General features: G+C 37.0%; 1 protein-coding gene across 3 annotated transcripts in view; it reads right to left on the bottom strand.

The window, feature by feature from the left end:
• The window catches only part of SUGCT (succinyl-CoA:glutarate-CoA transferase), a 737,208-nt gene that overhangs the window by 466,441 nt on the left and 246,642 nt on the right, over positions 1–24,125 (bottom strand). The gene's annotated exons all lie outside the window — the stretch shown is intronic.

Raw genomic sequence — 24,125 nt, 5'->3', positions numbered from 1 at the left:
GGGGAACACGGGGGCCACGCTGGAGAAAGAAGCCATGCTCCCCCCAACCTGCAGATCTGCTTTCCTATGTTTACCCAGGGGACGGACCGCCTTTCAGATGAACTGGGAAGAGATTAAATGTTTTTTCATATTTAAATAAATAAGAACGTTAAAAAGCAAAAAAAAAAAGAAAAAAAGAAAAAAGAAAAAGAAACATCTCTATATAGCTCTATATATCTATGATTTCATAAATGGTACTAAAAGTAATTTGATAAAATGCAGCCATATTTTCTAATAAGAATTCCAAGTCAGATTGGAATAAAATAAATATAGTATTTATATATAAAGAAAAACATCATTAAAATCAGAATGACCCTTTATTATCATTATTATTCAGAATTGGGCTCTGAGGTTCTAGTAAACAAGGATAAGAAAATAAAATAATTGGCTTAATAGTAATAAAGCTACTAAAATTCATAAGGGAACTGCATAAGGTGACTACATACACTATATGCAAAACCAGTATTTTATATCTAACAAAAACAAGAAATTAAAACAGAAAAAAACCGCTATTCACAATGGTTAAACAAACAAACAAAAAAAAAACCCTCTATGTTGTTGTAAAATTTTATTGTTAAATACAAAATAAGATTTGAACAAGTAGATAGGCAAACAATGTCCTTGGAAAAGAAGACTTCATGCCAAAATATTATAAACAAAAATCCTCCACAAAAATCCTCCAAAAAGTATATGCTTCAAAGTATACATTTAAGCAATCCAGTTAGAATCACAACCATTCTGAAATCAGTTAAAATGGGAATGTTCATATGGAAGTATAAATAGCTAAGAAGATTAAAAAACATAAAAACAACAGTAAGTCAAAGACTCCCGTCTATTAAAGCTTACGATAACAGCATCTTAAACAAATAAGAAATAAGCAAATAATTGAGTGGTTGAAATAGCATCCAGTAGTAGGTCCCAATATATACAATTAATATAGTCCATGTAGAATTCTATTTTAGTAAGAAAAAAAGTATTTATTCAAAATGCTGTCAAAACTAGCTATCCATCTGTAAGTAAATTAAGTCATTATTTCACATATTTCATATGAGTAGAGACACAAATGTGAAAATAAATAAAAATAGAATAAAATTTAGGAGAATAAATTTTGGGGGAGACTTTTTACTCAAGGTTTTTATAACCAAAGGTAGAAAACCCAAAAATTCTAGAAGAAAAATTAGAAATATTTGATTAGATAAAAAATAAAAATAGAGTCAAAGATGAATAAAGGATTGGGAAAAATATTAACATAAAAGTTTCCACATATTAGTAAAAAAACAAAGTATAAGCAACCAAAAAAGAATAGGAAATGCAAATGTGCAATAAACATAGAGAGTCACACTCAATCTGAATCAGAGGAGACAATACTAAAATAGCATTGCTATGCATGTTTTTTTACACATTATGTGGCCAAACTTTTTTTTTTTTTTTGAGATGGAGCGTCATTCTGTCACCCAGGCTGGAGTGCAGTAGCACCATTGTGGCTCACTGCAACCTCTGCCTCCTGAGCTCAACCGATTCTCCTGCCTCAGCCTCCCGAGTAGCTGGGGTTACAGGGGCTGCCACCATGCACAGCTAATTTTATATATATATATATATATATATATATATATATATATACTTTTTTTTTTTTTTGAGACAGAGTGTAGCTCTGTCGCCCAGGTTGGAGTGCAGTGGCGTGACCTCGGCTGAGTGCAAACTCTGCCCCCAGGGTTCTAGCAATTCTCCTACCTCAGCCTCCCGAGTAGCTGGGATTACGGGCGACTGCCACCACTCCTGGCTAATTTTTTTGTATTTGTAGTAGAGACGGGGTTTCACCATGTTGGCCAGACTGGTCTCCAACTCTTGACCTCAGGTGATTCACCCATCTCAGCTTCCCAAAGTGCTCGAATTACAGGCTTGAGCCACCACGCCTAGCCCATTTTTATACTTTTTGGTAGAGACAAGGTTTCACCATGTTGACCAGGCTGGTCTCGAACTCCTGATCTCAAGTGATCCGCCCGCCCTGGCCTCCCAAAGTGCATGAACCACCATGCCCAGCCAACATGGCCAATTTTTTTTTTTTAATGTGACAATACCCATTATTATAAAAAATTAGAGGTAAGTCAGGGGCACTTTCATACATTGTTGTTAAAAATGTGAATGACTGCTATCTTTTTGGAATCAAGTCTAGTAATCAGAGTAGTCCCCCTCATTTGCTTAGGACATGTTCCAAGACCCCCAGTGAATGCCTGAAACCGCAAATGGCACTGAGCCCTATACATACTATGTTTATTTGACCTGAAAACCTAGACGGCTATTGCAATTGGGTAGCATATACAGCAGGGATATGTTGGACAAAGGAATAATTCACATCCCGGGTGGGAAGAAGGAGAATATCACAAGATTTGCTACTCACAAAAACATGCAATTTAAATCTAATGAATTTTCCATTTAGTATATTCAGACCACAGTTCATGATGGGTATGTAAAACCATGGAAAGCAAAACTGCAGATAAGTAGCGACTACTGTAGTTCTTTATTTCCTTAGTGATAGCAATCTCATTCCTGATCATCTATTTTGTAGATTTAAAAGCCATATGTTATTCACATATAAAATAATGTTTAGTGCAGTATTTATAGTAATAGTAAATAACAGAGAAACAATATATTGTCCACCAATAGGGAAATTAACCAAGTTATATCCAACCCATGAAATAGTATGCAATTATAAAAAAAAGAATGCAGTCTTGGAAAGACACTTTCCCAAGTCCTGAATTAGCATTATTATCTTTTCTTCCCATTTATCAATGTAATAAAGAAAACTGTAATTCATTACTTTTATTTACATTTATTTGATTACTAATGAGATTGAAAGTTTTTTCATGTTGTTATTAGCCACTTGTGCATTCTCTTTATGGATTATGTCAATGTTGCTTGCTTTACAATTACGATTTTCATGTTTCCCTCATTAATTTGTAAAAATCCATTGTACATAAAGACTCAATCTTTGACCAACAAATTACATTATAAATATTTCTATTTACTGTATAATACTGTATGTGGAGTGAGCTTTCTCACAGACAGATGTTGTGAGAAATAAATAGTTAGATCTATCAGTAATTTAATTTTCCCTTGTATTGGATTTAAAATGTACATTCCTGCCCAAAGAGTATATAAATGTTTTCCCCTGTTTTCTTAAAGTACATGCAAAGTTTTATTTTTTTAACATTTAAATCTTTAATCCATCTGGAGTTTATTTTGGTGGATGAAGTGACTTAGGAATCTGACTTTCCCCATTGAAGTAGGGTTCTTGCCTGAAACAGCAGACAGGAGCTCCAGGAAGGAGGCCAGACACAGCCAAGCAGTATTCTTGAGGAGATGCCAGAAGGAAAAGAAACTAGCCGTGGAAAGCTGGCCCATGGAACAGCAGTTTCCCCATGTACAGACAGTAAACCAACCAGAGAGGAAATCTCCCTGCTTACATGTCCTGTATGTCCACCTTCTCCAAATTGCTTGGTCACTAATGTAAATTTACACTAATCAGCCATTCAATGTTAGATGTGAAGGGAGAATACTACTGTACAAGAGAATATTGAAGAGATACAGAAAAAAAAATCCATGCTATTTTTGGACAAATACAAGATCAGAATAAATCTTTTTCATTGAAGAATGAAAAAGACAAGAAGATACAATAATATCCATGAAGATATTATGCCCTACAAAAGGAAATAAATATAAAATGTAAGATGTAAAGAGCATACTTTTAACATAAATATGGCAGAAAACAGGTACATTTTAGAAAGCATTTATTTATCCTCTCATATATTAAAGAAAACTCTCTGGACCCTCCAAATAAAGAAAGTAAAGATGAGCTAAGAAAAAACACTTAAACAAAAAGAAAATTAGCAGAATCATTAAATCAAAGTAAGGAGAGAAGAATGCCTTAAACAGTCTAAAATTGCAATAAAACTTGTAAAGGTCAGAATGAACATTGCGGAAAATCAATACACAAGATTGATGAAAAATGGGATGAATATATTAAAATGGTCCCCAAAACTGATAAGAATTATGGGACACATAAAATGGAGATTCAACATATAAATAATGTATTTTAATAAAGAAGACATCTAAACAAATTCGACAAAACATAAAATATTGCATAAGAAACTTTCCTTAAAGCTGTACCTTGTAGTAGTTGTTTATCTTATCTTGAAAAGATAAAGAAAGAAGAAAAAGCATCAGCTAATTTTGCAAACCATAATTCCTCCAAGCAATAACAGGAATTTGTATTGGACAGCACATTTTGGCCACCAAGAAATGTTAGTTCCTAGTTAAAGTTTGTTTTCCTAACAAGTTAAGGAGATGCACCAGTAAGAAACAAGCAGTCTATTTGTGAGTGAGAGTTATGAGAAAAGAAGTGCATGAACAGTGAGAGGCATCTGAAGTGACCACCATGAGGACGTGGACAAGCAGCGCAGTCTCTGGTCTAATGGACAAGATTTTGTGGATTGGGAACACTACACAAGGCATGATTGAATAGAAAACCACCCTGGCAACCTCTGACTTCCACCTTTGAACAAGAAGTCATTTACATCATATTTGCCATCAAGAATGCCCAGCTGGAGAAAGAACATTTGAGCGCTTAAATGGGGGTGGGAAAAGTGATGGGGTGGGCCTAAAGGAGGCAGGAAAAAATGCCCTGCCTCGATTTTGTCTACCACCATCAAAAAATTATGTTATTTTCCTTTTTTGAAAAATTTACTTTTTTCTATTGAGTCATAATAGATGTATGTATTTGGGGCTGCATGTGTAAATCTGATACATTCATGTAATGTATAAAGATCAAATCAGGGTAACTGGGATATCCATCACCTTAAATATGTACCTATTGTATGATAGGATCATTCTAATTAATCCTGTCTAGCTATTTTGAAATGTACAATAGATTATTGCTAACTATAACCACCCAACGGATCTGTTGGAAATCAGGTCTTAACTTCTATCTAACTGTATATTTGTACCCATTAATAAATCTTTGTTTATTCCCCCCATCCCTACTACCCTTCCTGGCCTCTGGCAACCACCAATCTACTTTTATCTTCTTAAGATGCAATTTTTTAACTGACGCATGTCAGTGAGGACATCCACTACTTGTCTTTCTCTATTTGGCTTATTTCATTTAACATAATGACCTCCAGTTCCACCTATGCTGCAGCAAATAACAGGACTTTTTAATTTGTTCTTTCCTCAAATGCATAATTCATTGGCCTTTTGTTTGTTTTGAGACAGAGTCTTGCTCTATCGCCCAGGCTGGAGTATAGTGGCACAATCTCAGCTCACTGCAACCTCCGCTGCCCAGGCTCAAGTGATGCTCTTGCCTCAGCCTCCTGAGTAGCTGGGATTAAAGGTGTGTGCCACCATGCCCAGCTAATTTTTGGATTTTTAGTAGGGATGGGGTTTCACCATGTTGGCCAGGTTGGTCTTGAACTCCTGACCTCAAGTGATCCACCCGCCTCAGCCTCCTAAAGTTCTGGGATTACAGGCATGAGCCACCGCACCCCTTCATTGGCTTATGACAGTGTGTTAGAGAAAAGTGAGAAGAGTCATTTTTCCCACTCTATATTTTTTGGCTTAATTAGACTTTTTCTGTAACAAAATAGCCGAGCTGAATAAAAATCTAACCAAATCTAACCTTTTTTGTGCTGACCAAAAAGATTCACCTTACATAAGGTGCAATTCATTAAACCTAGACAATCCTGATGAATATTTTTTGAAGATAAAGACATAGTCCTTAAAAAAGACTTAAAAGTCAGATTGGCCTAGATCACTTCACAATATTCTGTATGGAATAAAATTACAGCTTTTGTATGGGGAAAGATGCTTACCAAGAATTTTATATCCAGACAAATTTTCATTCACTTGTAAACACAACAGAATGATATCTTCAGATACGTAAGGACTTACAAAATATGCCACCTATGCCTCCTAGAGAAATAATAAAAGGTTGGAGGCATATTCCTACCACAAAAAAGTTAAGTAAGACAAAAAACTCATGAATATGCAAGTGCTATGAAAGAAATGGGAATAAATATTGCTACTACTCAATCTCAGAATTATATCCAAAATAGCCGCTAAAATAAAATAAAATAAAATGGTATAATAATTATTGAAAGAAAAGATATATGAATTAAAAATAATAATGGCTGAGGTAGTAACTGAGATAAAAAAATCAAATATACAAACAAATCTGGAAGCTGAAGGAAGAAAAAAGTAGAATGGAACAAATAGTGTCTCCCTGTTGCCTTCATATATGGTCAAACTTGTACAAAGAACTAAAGTAACATCAAATAAACAAATATTGTAGTATTCAAGACAAAAAATATTAACTGGATTTAAAGTAATAATTGAACACACTAAATAAAATTAAAGAAGATTATATAACACAGCAGCTCAAGACATGTGAATTCAAACTACCCAGAAATAATAAATGATTTTGGTGATGTGGCCAGTTACGAGACATATATAATATAAGCATGGTAATATAAGCATGGCAATACAATATAAGCATAGTAATTGCATATCTAATATAAGCAGTTACCATGCTTATATTATATATGCTCATGCTACACAAGGGGAAAGATTCTACCCACTATAGCACCTGAAAGATGTAAAATACCTAGAAACAGACACCAAGACAGGTATACAATGTATAAGAAGAAATCTACAAAACTTGCTATTATGAGAGTTGACTAGTGCTATGCTCCTGGAAGGGAAGACTCAATTATGATGAAGAGATCAGGTCTAATCAATTTAATTTTTATATTTAAATCAATGCCAATCAAAATCTGATAAACTGTTGTTAACTTGACATTTTCTGTAAAAATTTTCTCCAAAGGTTGCAGTGAGCTGAGATCACGCCACTGCACTCTAGCCTGGGCAACAAGAGCAAAACTCTGTCTCAAAAGAAAAGAAAAATTCTCCAAAATAATACGCAGAAAACAATGAGCAAAAAAATATTGAAAATGAAGAATACTATAGGATTTATGAAAATAGATGTCTAAACTTGCTACGAAGCCAAAACAATGACAATAGAATTGAACTGAGGTAGTAAGAGACAACAGGGGCCAGGTATGGTGGCTCACACCTGTAATTCCAGCACTTTGGAAGGCCAAGGGAGGAGGATTGCTTGAGCTCAGGAACTCAGGACCAGACTAGACAGCAGAGTGAGATCCCATCTCTACAAAAAATAAAAAATTTAGCCAAGTGTGGTGGCGCATACCTGTAGTCCTCACTTGGGGGCTGAGGTAGGGGGATCACTTGGGCCCAGGAAGTCGAGGCTGCTGTGAGCCATGATTGCACCACTGCAATACAGCCTGGACAACAGAGCAAGACCCTGTCTAAAAATAAAAAATAAAAAAGAGAGACAGCTCAGCATGGTGGCTCATACTTGTGATCCCAGCACTTTGGAGAGGCCAAGGTGGTCAGATGGCTTGAGTTCATAAACTTAAGACCAGTCTGGGCATCATGGTAAAACCCCAGTTCAACAAAAAATACAAAACTTGGCCAGGTGCAGTGGCTTGTGCCTATAGTCCCAGCTACTCAGGAGGCTGGGGTGGGAGGATCACTTGAGCCTCGGAGGTAGAGGCTGAAAGTGAGCCATGACTGCACCACAGCTTCTAGCCTAGGCAACAGAGCAAGATGCTGTCTCAAAAAAACAAACAAAAGAAACAAAAAGCAGAGAGAGAACACAATATAAAGGCTAGAACCATGTGGGCCTTTGTGTATCTGGTCATAAAATAAGTACAAATCACTGAGGTATTATTAATATAAATGATTAAAGGTTAATGGAATAACTATTTGAAGGGGCTACACAAAAATATAAACTACTTATCTTTGGGTAAATGACTTCATTTTGCTTCTGTTTGTTTTGTGTTTCCCTGTTATTTTGGTATTTTCCTGAGCTCTCCGAATTTCCAACAATGAGAATGTTTCCATTTCATAATTAGAAAAAGCTCATAAATGTTATTTTAATAGTATGGGTTCAATTCACGTTGTAATTAGAAAAGAAAAAATGTTTTTAAAAATTCTATAAATCTGAGATTTCCTTCAAAATGATGCAACTGTGGGAAAAAATTGATTTGGTAATAAACTATAACCCAGGTAAACTATGAAAAAGAAAATGCCTGAAAAATATTCTTAGTTGGATATTGACTTGGAAAATTAAGACTTCATGAGGAGTTCCACGAGGTCACTGTCTAAGTAAGTAGGAAGCGGGAGGCATTCTAGGGTGGGATAAAATAATCGAGTAAATCCTTCAGTTCACAGAAGTCAGTTTTTAACATGGTTTCAGGAACAAAAGTGTTCAAATGATAAGGACTAGGTTTCCTAAATTACTAGTAATATAGATGAGTATCTCTAGAAAAGTAACTAAAGAATATTTTCTCAATAGTAGCTCCAATATATATGATAAATAGAATATGCAAGTATATGCATTATACATTAACCAAGAGCATCTGTCATTTAAACAAAAGGAGGTAACCGTAATTAATGTTGCTTTCAAGTTAAGAAATGCTGTAGCAATACTCTTTTAAATAAAAAAGGTATCATCTTCAATTTGCCTTCTAAATTTTTTTACATAATGACTACCAAAAGACTACAGAAAAGTACATTTAATCTGAATGACTTGGAGAAGCTTGGTGCAAGGAAAATAGGTAAAACAGAACTAAACAAAATGTCTGAACTCAGGGGTAAGATAGTTTATGGTAATCGAAAACTATTCCAGTATCACTAGGGAATGAAATGGATGGCTCTTATTTCAGAGAATGTGCCCTGTTTTAAGCTAAGGCAGTCTTGTTTAGAGGAAATATCAATGAAGATTTTCTTCTAGTCTATGTTGCCAATTCGTAAATTGGGGGAGGGGGGTACTCTTAATTCATTCCTAAGAAAAGCTTTCTAAAAGCTCAGATCTGCCAAATCCTTTTGCAGAGGACTGCCAAAATAGAATGAGGGAAGATCAAAAGCAAAGTTATTGTCAATGCTGTTCGTTCTTCAATACTTACACACTGAACAGAACAATACTCTTTTTTTGGCATCTTCTTCTTCTTAGTACTGAAGCTCACTATTTCTATCTTCTTAAGACTTAAAGAGGACCATAAATGATGACATACTTCTTTTTTTTTAATTTTTGACAGTTTTAATATACATAATATTGTATATTTTCATCAACCTTTAAGATATATAAATAATTGAATATTTACATTAATTTCAGATAATATCCTGACAAATGCTAACTTTCATTGTTTTATTAAGACAAAATATATGGAATTATGCTTAAATACTAAAAGCCATTTCATCCAGCTTTTGGAATATCACACGGCTACATTTATTATATTTCTACTCATAGAGCCAAGTAAATCAGCGTAAAATGTGTCTTGAATCAACAAAGATATGTCAACGGCAAAATTTATTTGATGACAATAAGGTGAATTGCAAGCATTTTTGTGTAAGTTTGTGCATCTGAATTCTTATATTCATTCATATTTTGTTTTCTTTGTTGTAGTCTTCAAAGGTCTTCAAGCTCTTTGTTCTTTATCTTTTTCAACAAAAAAATGTATTTAAGTTTTTATTTTTGTAAGGTAGACTTTATTTCGAAACTTGTTTTCAACCAACGACTTAGACTATCATCATATTTCCCAGTTTTCTGTCCATATGTATACTTTAAAGCTCAGTAAAAACAGCTGAGGGATCCTTTGTTTCTAGTCCCACGCCAAATGATCATTGTAAAAATTCAGAATTCTCTCAGCTGTCATTGAATATAACATTGAGCACCTAAAAAACCAGTATACTTTGCAATATTATTTACTCTTTTAAAAACTTCTCAATAGTCTAGGACAGATTTTTGGAATACTTATCCCTGAGATACATTCTTATGATTAAATTACAACATTTGAATAAAGAGAATAGTGTACATTAACTCACAATTGAATAAACTCTAATCAGGTTAACTCTCTAGTTAACCTAAATAAATCAATTTCCTTGCCTAATGAAAAGACCTTTGAAAAAATTATGACAGTGAGAAAACTCTGAAAGTGAAAGAAATCTGACCTGTCTTCATCTCACTTCTAACCTCCAAGTTGCCCTCATTCATTCCTCTATGTAGGCCAAACTTGAGAGGAATTTATAGTTTACCTTTGAAACAAAGATGATAACTGTCCCTTCCCAAAATGAACCCATCCTTGCTTGGGGACCAGACTGTCTTTGTGAAACTAACAAATCAGCCACAACATTAGAAATTATGGCTCACAAGTCACACAGCCAAAGGCCACAAGATTCCTAATCTCCCCAATTGCTCCTATATATTACCATTGTCAAACCTAAGATTGGTATTGGAGGCATTTCTCAGACCCTGCATTCTGATGAACCAGCTGGTGCCATCCAGACCAGTACACTGGATCATCTGGTCTGTAAGAACTGACTCAGCAGGAAGACAGCTTCAGCTCCCTATGATTTTATCCTCCACCCCACCAATCAGCATCCCCCATTCCCTAGCCTCCTGCCTATCAAACTACTTTTGAAAAACCCTGTGCTCCAAATTTTCAGGGAGGCTGGTTTAAGGAATGATAAAACTCCTGTCTCCCATTTAGCCAGCTCTATGAGTATTAAACTCTATTGCAATTCCCATGTTGATAAATTGGCTCTATCTGGGCAGCAAACAAGAAGAATGCACTGTGTGGTCACACCAATGGCATCACCATGAAAATCTGCATTATAGGATTTCATAAATTGAAAATAACATTTCCTCATTGGTTTTTCTTTCTTTTTTTTTTTTTTAGACAGAGTCTTGCTCTGTCACCCAAGTTGAAGTACAGTGGCGCAATCTCCACTCACTGCAACCTCTCCCTCCCAGGTTCAGTGGTTCTCCTGCCTCAGCCTCCTGAGTAGCTGGGACTACAGGCACCTGTCATCATGCTTGGCTAATTTTTGCATTTTTAGTAGAGACAGGGTTTTGCCACGTTGGCCAGGCTGGTCTTGAACTCCTGGCCTCAAGTGATCCACCTGCCTTGGCCTCCCAAAGTGCTGGGATAACAGGCATAAGCCACCACACCCAGCTCCTCACTGTTAAAAACATTAATTTAGTAAAATATTTTCTATAGTAAGTAGCTGATATTATAAGAAGTAAAGTAAATGTTCTTTGCAATAATTAAAACATGTCCAAATGCTAATTTTAAAGAAGGAAATATTATCTTAGCGGTAAAGAAAAAGAAAAATAGAAAAGACATTATCCCCATTATACAAATGGAGAAACTGTGGTCGATATTAATATAACATATCCTATAATACATATCTTACATCACTTACATCACTTTGAAAGAGCATAAAACACTGAATTTCCTAGGGCTAAGGTCACTGTATACATGTGATTGGGTCTCTCTTACTTCTTCCAGCCATCAGTAAACTGACACCTTAGCCTTGCCAAAACAGCTCAGGAGAAGGCCTGGCTATTTAAACACTTCTGCTGTTGAGGGGGATCTGCTAGGTGAGGCTCTCATCTCTTTGATTTGCCATGCAGCTTACAGAACAGTAAGGTTTAGGTTTCGGTTTCAGGTAATAAAGAGGCCTAGAAATTGGAAAACATTCCCTGGCTCAGCATACCAGAGAGCTTTGGTATTGTGTTTCAACATAAAGCCCAGCTAATTCTATAAAGATACCAGAATTAGGAATAGAAACCATTATTCCCAGCACTGCTTAAGGCACATCTCTCTGTAAACATTAAGAACCTGTCAGAGAATGGAATCATACTGAACAGCATTTTTGTTGACCTGAGCAGCATTTTTCTCTACAAGAAGTTATGCTATCAAAACGTGGATCAAAATCTCCTCTAGGAGCAAAGTGATAGCAACAAATTCAAGTGGAGTCTGGGCATGATGGCTCATGCCTGTAAACCCAGCACTTTGGGAGGCCAAGTTGGGCAGATCACTTGAGGTCAGGGGTTCAAGATCAGCCTGGTCAACATGGTAAAACCCCGTCTCTACTAAAAATACAAAAATCAGCTGGGCGCGGTGGCACATGCCTGTAATCCCAGCTACTAGGGAGGCTGAGGCAGGAGAATCACTTGAACCCAGGAGGCAGAGATTGCAGTGAGCCGAGATTGCGCCACTGCACTCCACCTGGGAGAGAGAGTAAGACTCCACTTCAAAAAAAAAAAAAAAAAATCAAGTGGATCCTTCTCTGAAAGTATGTTTTTCTCAGACCAAGGAAGACAAATAAAGAAAGACTAGAGATGTCATTGTCTTGGTACCAAAACCTACAAGATAGCAGGAGCCTTGCCTAATGAGTAAAACCAATATCATCTTCCATCTTTTGCTTAGAATTGTGCAATGGTAACTGTAAGAAACTTCATCGGCTCTAATTTTTTTTCTCTCTGATGAGTAAACTCAAGCCCAGCAAAACTGGGCAACTTGCTCAAGGTCACCCAGAAGTGGAGTTTCCTGAGATCCTGGCAGAGGCCCTTTTCCTGCACATCGCAGTGCTCGTCCATCTCCTTCCATTCCTAAGTGACCTGTATCAGTCATCTTTGCATTCAGTGCCTTAGTGTAGCCAGTGTGTTCCTTTTCCTGATCCCTTCCTTATCTCCTTTTCCTATGTGACTACAACATGGAAAAGGAAATCCACCAAAGACTACAAGTGCCCAAGAATGTAATGCACAATTTCATCTAGATTGATTACATTGCATCAGCCAGCAAGCCAGTCAAAAAGAATCCCAGGAGCAGATGCTGCTTCCAAAACTAATCCTCAAAGAGATTAAAAGGGCACATTTGTACTGTAAACTCAACCTGTTTGCCATATAGACAAAGAAAACATGAAAACGTGCTTGCCATTTGACAGGTTTGGGTTATGTGAACATTCTCCTGAATTTTCAAATAGCCCCTCCTATTTTATGTCTGTTGTAACTTTTCTCTTTTTACCCAACATACTGACAGTTAAAAAGATAGTTCTTATTCTCGTTATTCCCGCTTTACAAATGTTGCTCCCCTGCCCCTTTAGGCTTACACTCTAGCAAATTCAGTGTCCCTGCAAGTGTTACCACTGTTTTTAATACAGTGAGATAAAGAAATTGTACCCTAGTCAAATGTGTTTTGGATAAAATACTACTCAGCTTTCATTCTTCATGACAAGTCTTGCGTTATGTATCTGTGAATAAAGCTTGCATGGAACTCTCTATTTACTGACAGATTGTAATGTTGCTAAGCTTACCTACTTCCTTATTTTTGTGCCAGGTAAGCAACAAAAGCACTTGCAATTTTGTACAAAACCTAATAAAATCATGGAAAATGACAGCAAAACTGTGTTTAACATATAGCTTACAGTCATCTACTCCCCAAAGGCAAAACAAGGAAAATAAATATAAGAATAAAGATAGGACATGAAGAATAAGGGTACAATTTAAAATATAATAAGTAACACAGATATTGAGACCAGACAATGCCCCCGTGCACATAATCATGCCGTGGGCTGCCTCTAACCTATTGGAAATTAAGTGAAGTGCAACGTGAGGTTTCCGTAAAAAGTCCCATGTGTTCTCACCTAAATTCATGGAAGACAGTAGTCCTCATCACTAAAACCACACATAAATCAGAAAGTTGGCAGTGCTTGCTCTGGAGAGTCCAGAAACTTAAGCTTTTTGGAGACTGAACTTCCTCTCACCCTAAAAAGGATGAATCCTGCTCAATCAGGATGAAGCAATGAGAGTGGACTTTCTAAAACCTGAGAGAGAGAAAGACATTTTATTTCCAGAACCATTTAATATAGCTCTTATTAAAATGCATATACGGATTCCCATTCCAACACATTTAAGCCAAAAAGAGAAAACCTAGATGTATTTTTAAAAGTGGATTTTTAAGAAAGAACAGAAAAAAAAAACAGGTACGACTAAATAGTATCTGGAAATTTCACTGACTTTGTAGTGCATATTGTTAAGGGGATTTATTTTTCTTACTAATCATAAATTTTCCCCCATAGAAGTTTATGAAAAGAAAAAGAAAATCTTTTCCTCTTATAACATAAGTTGACTTTCTTAATTGAGGCAGTTGTTTTCCAGGCCATAGGATGTCAGATAGCACAGTAACAGAAGACAGCTTGATTTTTATGTCAGCCATAAACTAAGTTTGGATAACTTTCCCTGTTCGCTCATCTTGACAATGAAAATAGATTATATCAAATCATCTTTAATGTCTCCAGCAACTCAAAAGAAAGACGGGGACAGAATTACAGAATGCTTAATAGCACATGTTCTAGAACGATCTTTCCTAATTGTGTAACCTTGGGTAAGATATCTAGTTTCCATGTGTCTCATTCATTTGAAAAAAAGGGGATAAAAATACCTATTTTACAGAGTGCATATAAAAGGTAAAGGCATTCAGAATAGTACCTGGCACATAAATGCTCAAGAAATATTGGCTATTGTTATGAGTGTTTAATAAATGTGTTTTAATGAAACAATCTGGAATGTTTGGTGCAAAAAAAACAAAAGTTGTTGAAACCCAAAATATTAAAGAATAAATTTGGAGCATTTTGAAACGCTATCAGAAAGCAAGAAACAGAATCATGGTTAAGAGGAGAGGACCCCCCTATCTAAATAAGACTATCCAAAAATTGGAAAAGGCTTTTCCTTGGGGATCCTTCTTTGTTCAAATACTAAATATTCACCAAGTTGCTTTCTTGTCTTGATTTATAGCTCTTGTTATTTCTGGTCTTATGTAAACTTCCCTTGTAGGAAGACGTATTTCCTATTTTAGATTATTAAACTAGTTTCTAACTAAAACCAGAATTTGGTCATTGCGAGTGCATTTTCCCTAGAGCTTAATCACTCGTCAGATTAAATGAATGGTCAGTTCCCAGACTGTAAAGTTGGAAGTGCAAACCCCAGAGAATACGGAGTCCTTAACCTACCTTTCCTGAATGCTCACAGTTTAATGGAGTATTCTCTGCTTGGGCCCTCCAGTGTCTTGCCCACGTAAATAAATTAGTAGCCTCTTAACCTGCTACTCCACTTCCATGTTTCCTTGTCTAGTCCACAGAGCTTGACACTTCTACTTAATAGAGATGTAGAGCACACAGAGGGCAGAACCCTTCTCTGAATCATTTCAAGGTCTAGCCCTATTGGATCTGGTGCATAGCAGACCTCTTAAAGTCTAAGGTAATTGTACAAGGTACTACTGTAACTTGAAAAAACACAATTATTTCTCAGGTTTGGTGTAATAAGAGCCCAAGGAAATTTTTGGTCAGCTTGTAATGACAGAAAATATTCCTTCTTAAGACCAGACACTGTAATTTTTATAAATATATCTGAGGCTTTATGAGATACAGGCTATTCCACAAGCAAAAAAAGAATCAAACCAGTTATCCTTCCTTAATCTCAGAAGTTAAGAACAATTCATTATTGACAAAAAAGGAGTAAATTACAACTAAAGAATAACATGAAGATGAAAGAAGGATATAAAACAAAAGCATTTTAGCAACTTCCAAGGGTTGTATTGGGATGCCTTCTTGATGATTACATGTATTGGAAAGTTCCATCTGGCCCTGTTCAAAAACATTCAAGTAAGGGTGCAAAAAGCTTTTCTCCACCCACATCTCCATCACTCCTTTAGGGTACAGGTTCATATTCTTTATCTCTGGCGACTGGCCTGAGATGAGCTATGACTATCGAAGGACCCTGAAAGTGGGGTCTCATTACTTAAGTAAGATACAAAGTAAGCAAAATGCATAAGCACAGAAATCCAACACATCAGCAAAAAGTCAATAGAAATACTCTGGTAAGTGGTTAGATCCTCACCAAATGCCAGTTAGAAGAGCAGTTTATGCACTGCTCCTGTCACAGAAGTCCTCGTCACAGGAGACACATTAATAAATGATGCCGAGATGGAGACAGAAGTTGGCTCTCATGAAGATATACTCTTCATGAAGAGTATATATCCTCTTAACTAAAAATAGAACTATCACTCAATCCAGCAAAGCCATTAATGAGTATCTACCCCAAGGGAAAGAAATCATTATATTAAAAAGATACATGCATTTGCATGTTCTCGCCATGTGACCTGCCTGCTCCTCCTTTGCCTTCAGCCAGGATTGTAAGCTTCCCTCACCAGAAGCAGATGCTGTTGCCATGCTTCTTGTACAGCGTGGAGAACCATAATCCAAATAAACCTATTTTCTTTACATAATACCTAGCCTCACTTATTCCTTTATAGCAATGCAAACAGACTAATAAATTCACCATACTAACAGGAATAAAGAAGAAAATCCATATTATCATCTCAATTGATGAGAAAAAGCATTCAACAAAATTCAACCCAATTTATGAATTACGAAAAAAAACTTAGTGAACTGGAAATAGAAGACTTTCTCAGTCTGATAGATAAAATCTATTTATTTTTATTTTTATTTTTATTATTTTTTGAGATGGAGTCTTGCTCTGTCGCCAGGCTGGAGTGCAGTGGCACAATCTTGGCTCACTGCAACCTCTGCCTCCTGGGTTCAAGCAATTTTCATGCCTCAGCCTCCTGAGTAGTTGGGATTACAGCCCCACACCACCAAACCCAGCTAATTTTTGTAGAAAAATCTTTAAAAAAAAAATAAATCCTACAACTACCACTATAATGGTGAAACACTAAACCATTTTTCTCTAATATCAAGAGTAATGTAGTGATGTGCTCTTACCCTTTCTGTTCAGCATTGTACTAGGGGTACTAGCCAGTGCAATGAAACCAAAAAAAGAAATGAATGACACACAGATTGGAAAGCAAAAAGTAAAATAAGCTAATATGCTCATTTCATTATCCAGTCCTTTGTTTGGAGACAATCACATGAGCCAAATCAGGCTAATAAGACCCAAGGAGAAACAATTCCTAAATCTTGGTACAAACTCTCTTTCCCGTTGTATCTTTTATTGTGGTGAGGAAACTCTCAATCTCCTGGTGACCACCCTACCCTATTAGAAGCTGGGTCTAAAAATGATCCTAGTGACACTGAACCATGAATCAACCTGGTCTGAGAGTAGTTCTGTGCCTGCACCTTCTAGTTACATAAAATAATAAATTCTCTTTTTGGCTGAAGCCAATTTGGGTTAGATTTTTTGTCCCTCATTGCCTAAGAGTCTTAATTCCTTCCTCATATTTTTAATACCTTAATCCTCTCAGGGGTTAGACTTTTTAATTTCTTTCCTTCTGACATTTTTTTCCTTTGCTTTCTAATAAGAAATTAGTATAAATACCATCCTGCCATACATTAAATTTTGTTTTTTTAAAAAAATTTCCTGATTGATGAATCAAAATCAGTCTTTTGTAAATCTCTTCACTAGTGCAGGAGGGTGATAATTTATATTCATCTATTATACTACTTCTAAATTCACTTTCCACGTTGCAGTGGCAGTGAAACAGCAATCAAGACATGTCAGATGTGTGGAGTGGAGTTATAAAACATGTTGATTTTATTTATACTGATAATGGACAAAGTCAACAGGAGATATGAGAAGTATGTAGTACACATTCGATTTTCAAGCATGGCGGCTCAATGCAATCACTTTTATCTACTTCCCAGGGTCATCCTTCATATAATTCCATCCTTTGTTCACCGCACAAATCCCTTCCAGACCCCTCCAAAAATTCTTCTCCAAAATCATGCTAAATAAATTACATTTTCTCACTCTCATTACTCTGTGGTTCTTTTACCTCTAGCTGTTATGATTATGACATCACTAACAAAAGATTGGGCCTTATAACAGGACTAATTTATTCTTTGCCAAGTCTTCAGCTACACTTGATTAGAATGTACTAGGATGAGCTGATCCAAAACAAGACCCTATTTGATACATGATCCTGGCAAGCATAATTTAGAGAAATATAACAAGAAAATTAGAAAAAAAGAAAAGCCAATAAAGTGTTACTGATGAGGTTACTGATCTGGCCAACTGAGATGCAATCCTACTGGGGCTTTCTGATGAATGACATATGATATAGCTTGGAATTGTCTTATCAAGAAATAGAGAATGTGGGGCCAGGCATGGTGGTTCACACCTGTAATCCCAGCACTTTGGGAGGTCCAGGCAGGTAGATCACTTGAGGTCAGGAGTTCAAGACCAGCTTGGCCAACATGGCAAAACCCTGTCTCTACTAAAAATACAAAAATTAGCTGGGCATGGTGGCATGTGCCTGTAATCTCAGCTACTCAGGAGGCTGAGGCAGGAGAATTGCTTGAATCCAGGAGGTGGAGGTTGCAGTGAGCCGAGATCGTGCCACTGCAATCCAGTTTGATGACAGAGCCAGACCCTGTCTCAAAAAAGAAAGGAAAGGAAAGGAAGGAAGGAAGGAAGGAAGGAAGGAAGGAAGGAAGGAAGGAAGGAAGGAAGGAAGGAAGGGAGGGAGGGAGGGAGGGAGGGAGGGAGGGAGGGAGGGAGGGAGGGAGGGAGGGAGGGAGGGAGGGGAATATTCAACCCTCTGACCCCTACACCTCACTGGTTGACGGCTGCCCATGGAGACATAAAATCTCTGGCATTTCAGAACTTCCCTGTGTTAGGTAAGCTAGAACCTGTGATATGAAAGCAAGACCTCAGTCAGAGATTGAGGAGAGACAGATATTTGAAGTGGGCAGTCATCAGTGAGTACAGGGCTATCTCAGAAGCAAAGAAGGAAAACTCAGAGGGGACGGAAAGGATATGGAATGGACCATCAACGGCATCAGTTACACTGTCCAAAACAGCTTGCAAGTCACCTCATCTTCATGAACACAAGAATACCAGCAAGCTCTTTCTCCTCCTCATCACCTCATGGATTTCTCTGCAGTCTCTATATACATTTTCATTCACCTACTTAACATATTGTATTACATATTTGAACATAGGTACAATCCCCTTATTAAATATAATGGATTCCCCTTTGATGAATACTATCCAAAAGACAAAAGCAACTTAGACTGGATACAATGTCCCTTTTCTAACCAGTCTGTTTTTACTCTCCTCCACAGTGATCTTCGTGAGGAAATAGGAGCATTAACTTTCAAGAGTTTCAAGAATAAAGTCCCTGCTGCCCAGAAGTCGAAGTCACAAATAACTAAAACATAAGGCAAAATCAGCTAAGTGCCATAAGAGAGGTAAATACAAAGCGCTTTGAGGGCTCAAAGGAGATAAATATCACATCCAGTTGGCAGGATCAGGAAGGATATGTGAATGAAGAGGCTTGAGAGCTGAGCTTTGAAGGATGGATGGAATTTTGTCAGTAAAAGGTGGCTAGAGGGCTTTCTAAATATAGAGAATATTATAAGCAAAGTTCCAACCACAGAAAAATGCATGCTCCTTTGAGATACAGTCTGCTTTGGCTGGAGCATAATGTACACATCACAGAAGTATCCTGGGAGATATTGCTGGAAAGGACCACTCTGCCTGCATTTTTAACCATTTCAGTAATCTATCATCAGAGTTTTCAACTCTTAAAAGTGGCATGACATTAATGCCTCTGGTGGTAAGGTCTATCCAATATATATTATTTCTAAAGACCAGTATAGTATTCATATTTTAAATTTTCTATAAGATCAAACTTGTTAAAATGGAATGTAGGAATTCAGAAGGGGGTTATTCCCTTTTGGCCATATAAAGATAGCGTAAAAGTTTAAGAGCCCATGATCTTTTTTGTCTTGCTTTGTCCAGTGACTGCTTAAAGAAAGAAGTGATGGTTTGTATTTTACAAAAGAGGGAGAATGAGGTAATTAAAAAAAGATGAATAAACAAAATAAGTCAATGCTTAATACACTCTTCAACAGGTGCCTGAATCCACATATATATGTGAACTTAAAGGAAATTAGCCAAAATAAATAACATGGGAAATCACATTATTAATGTGGTTAAACACATTTGTATGCATGCGGTTTCTCTCCACATCCTGGGGGATTAACATTTTACTCTTGCTGCAGTCCCATTATTAATCTTACTCTTACCAGAGTCAAATGGGAAGTAAATCGGCAAAAATGTAATAACTGAAGTTAGAAGGAAATTGTTTCTTTCTTACAGGACGAGTACTTTAGTTCAACCTGAGGACTGTTTTAGACAATCCTAAAAGTTGTTTTGTCAGCCCACAAATGCACAGTCTTAGTCAAGCTCTTTTAAACACACAGAAGCATGGCTTATTCTACTTCTGAACATCAATGAGTACTTTTCAGGGCAAATTATCATATATTTAATATTCATAATTCTCAAAAAATTGGTCCAAAAACATTATCCGCATTTTATAGATGATAAAACTAAGGTTCAAAAAAAGTTTGACTTCCCCATGTCAGAGTTGTATTAAGGCATTTTAAATTCCACTTTCTTCCAATTTATCTAAAATAAGTCATCTTATTTCCTAAATAATTCACTTTTTGAACCTCAAAAATGCAAAAAATGGGGACACTTATTTCACTAAGTCTCACTCTGAGTATCCATGCTAGTTGTTATATATTTAATATTCTTCTATGGTATCCTATCAGAGAGCAAAGCTAAAACTATCTCTTACATTCTCTTGGCTTTAGTTCTCAGGAGTCTCAAAAAAAGTCCTTATAGAGGCTTTTGAATAAATTCAAGGTGTCTCTTAAAGGAAAGTTTGGTTCTCCCTGTAAGAATCTTCGTATGCCCATTCTGTAAAAGTAACAGTCTATAGTTGCTAGAATATAAATTAAACTCTTCATTTTTTAGGAGAATGATAACTTTCCACTTGGATTTCTAGAACCAAAAGCAAGACTATCCAAATGGTTAAGCAACTCAGAATACCTGGATGACAGCCTGTTGCCACAGTTTTCCTTCAAAGCTCTCGTGCCTCCATTAAAAGGTCCGTGAGACAACAGAAGAAATGATGAGGCTCCCATATTTTCTGAGCTGAGTGGGAATGGGGGAATATGGCTCAGAGCAGATAAGTAATTCTCACACTTGAATCTGCATACAAATCACGTTAATCTTGTTAAAATGTAGATTCTGACTCAGTACAGCAGGGGTGAGGCTCAAAATAGAATTTTTTTTTTTTTTTTTTTGGAGGCAGAGTTTCACTCTTGTACCCCAGGCTGGACTGCAATGGCAAGATCTCGGCTCACTGCAACCTCCGCCTCCTCGGTTCAAGCAATTCTCATGCCTCAGCCTCCCAAGTAGCTGGGATTACAGGCACCAGACACCATACCCAGCTAATTTTTGTATTTTTAGTAGAGATGGTATTTCACCATATTGGCCAGGCTAGTCTCAAACTCCTGACCTCAGGCGATCCACCTGCCTCGGCCTCCCAAAGTGCTGGGATTACAGGTATGAGTCACCTCACCTGACCTCAAAATTGAATTTCTAATTAGCTCCCAGGTCATGCCTATCCTGTGAGTTCAGGACCACACTGAGTAGCAGCCAAGGATCTAGAGCAAACTGCACCCTATGCCTACCTGGCCTATGAGATAAAAATGGTTTTTGCATTTTCTAATGGTTGGGAGTAAAATTAACAGAATAATAATATTTCACAACATTTAAAAATTATAAGGAATTCAAATTTGTGTCCATAAATAAAAGCTTTCTTGCATTATTTGAAATAGCCAAGATATAGAATAAACTTAAGTGTCCATAAAGAAAATGTGTTGTATGTATAAACAATGGAATATTATTCAGCCTTAAAAAGAAGGAAAATCCTATGATATGCAACAGCAGGGATGAATCTGGAGGACGGTGTGTTAAGTAAAATAAGCCAGGCATAAAAAATAAAATGGAAATAACTGCATCACCTCACTTATATATAAATGTGAAAAGGTCAAACTCATAGAAGCAGAGGATAGAATGGTGGTTACCAGGAGCTGGTGGAGGAAGCGGAGGAAGCACTGGGGAGATGTTGGTCAAAAGATACAAAATTTTAGTTAGAAGGAATAAGATCAAGAGATCTATTGTAGAACATGGTGATTACAGTTAACATTGCATGTGAGGTAATGCATAGGTTAATTGACTTGGCCATTCTACAATGTATACATATTTCATAACATGTTGCATAGCATAAATCAGGCCTCAGCCTCCCGAGTAGCTGGGACTACAGGCGCCCGCCACCTCGCCCGGCTAGTTTTTGTATTTTTAGTAGAGACGGGGTTTCACCGTGTTAGCCAGGATGGTCTCGATCTCCTGACCTCGTGATCCGCCCATCTCGGCCTCCCAAAGTGCTGGGATTACAGGCTTGAGCCACCGCGCCCGGCCCAAAGAAAAGTTTTATTGGAAGACGAGCATATTTATTTATTATCTCTGTTCCTTTTGCAGTGCCAGTTAAGTAGTTGCAACAGGGACTGCATAGACCACGAAGCCTAAAATATTTACTATCTGGTCTTCTACAAAAAAATAAAAACCATTTGCTAACCACTGGTCTACAGCAGTGGTACTTAATCATGGTTACATAGTCAAATCACCTGGGGAGCTTTTAAAAATATTGATGATGCAGAATTTCTGGGAGTGACTTTAGTATCATTTCTTTTTAAAGTTCAACAAATAACACCTGTGAGCAGTCAAGTTTCAAAACCACTGGTCTAAAGGAAATATTCTCATCCTACCCAAGTCTCAGCAACTATAGACAAAGTCACCAAAGTCAAAGAATAAAGTTCAGGTCTTCAACTATTCATAGATTATTTCTGCACAACCTCTGCATTTTTGTCACTACAGGCTAAGACACAATCCCTAGAACAATTCTTTGGTTGCTTTTGTTGCTGTTGTTTTTAATTCTAGCAACTCAAACCAATATAATCTTTCACTACTCTCTTTTGTGTCTCACCACATTCATTTTCAAGAGTTGTCACTGCTTCCTTCTTCCTCCAGATGGCTGAAACCAGCTGTGTAATCACTGGACTGTCTAAACATATGACCCACACATGCTCTAAAAGTACAACCATCTTCATTCCTTTCCTTCAGGAAAGAAATGGGTCTGTAGACCCGTGCAAAGCCCACCCTCTACTCAGCTCTTTATTCCAGACTTTGGACTCACTGGGGACCTATGCATTGGTCATACTCCCTCTTCTATCTTCTGCACCTCCCTCTCAATAGCCTTCTTTCCCACAACCTAGAAACCTGCTAAATTCTACTATCTCAACCCCCCAAAAAAACTCCACCTGTATCTACCTCTTAATCTTCTCCCTTTATCATCCACAATATGTGAAAGAGGATTCCCTACTTGCTGCCTCAAGTCCCAATCCAACATTTACTTCTAAACCCAATATGTCATGACTTCTGTCAAGATCATTCTATCAAATCTCTTCTTGCAAAAGTCACCAGTTGTCTCCATTGCCTAATTTAGTGGGCATTTTTCAACTCTTATCTCATAAGACCTCTACACAGCACTGTACACTGTTTAACATTTTTCTGAAATTGTGTCTGTTTCTCCGATACCACATACCGCTGGTTCTCATCATACATCTGATTATTCCTGTTCTGTGTCTTCTGCAGGTTTTCCATTCTCCAATGAACCTAGGTACCCCAGCAATCCATCTACAACCCACTATTTCCACATGCACCATGACTCAGTCACTATAATAATGGCACCTACCACAGATAATAACAATTCCTCAACTGTTTCCACTTCAAATCTCTGCCCACAAGGTCAGACTCATATGGTCAATTTCTGTTGACTATCACCATTTGACTATACCAAACACAATGTGCCCCAAACCAAACTCACTATATCTTCTGCCTGACCCTCTTCCTGCATTTCACTGTCTTAATTGGTGACTCTACAATCCACCCAGTTTTACAGGCTTAAGCCTGGCACTTTTTGTTTAACCCCTCTCTGCTTCATCACTCAAAGCTAAGCATCATTCGGTCCTGCAAATTTATTTTTCAAACTTACATCTCAAATAGATCCCTTGTTACCACTGACTTAATCCAAAGTCTTACTCATCTTTCACATGGAAGATTAAATCTGGATTCCCTGCCTCCAGTTTTGTCTCTCCTAAAACCATCTCCTCACCCATTCAAGACTAATTTATCTAAAACACAAATATTACAATGTCATTGATATGCATGAAACCTATCAGTATCTCTCTATCATACAAGATTATGCCCAAGCTTTTTAACACAGATACTCAAA

This window comes from Rhinopithecus roxellana, chromosome 6, assembly GCF_007565055.1.
Source record: "Rhinopithecus roxellana isolate Shanxi Qingling chromosome 6, ASM756505v1, whole genome shotgun sequence".
Taxonomy (NCBI): Eukaryota; Metazoa; Chordata; class Mammalia; order Primates; family Cercopithecidae; genus Rhinopithecus; species Rhinopithecus roxellana.
Note: the sequence above shows the minus strand (reverse complement) of the source record. Positions and strands in the feature narration are given on the sequence as shown.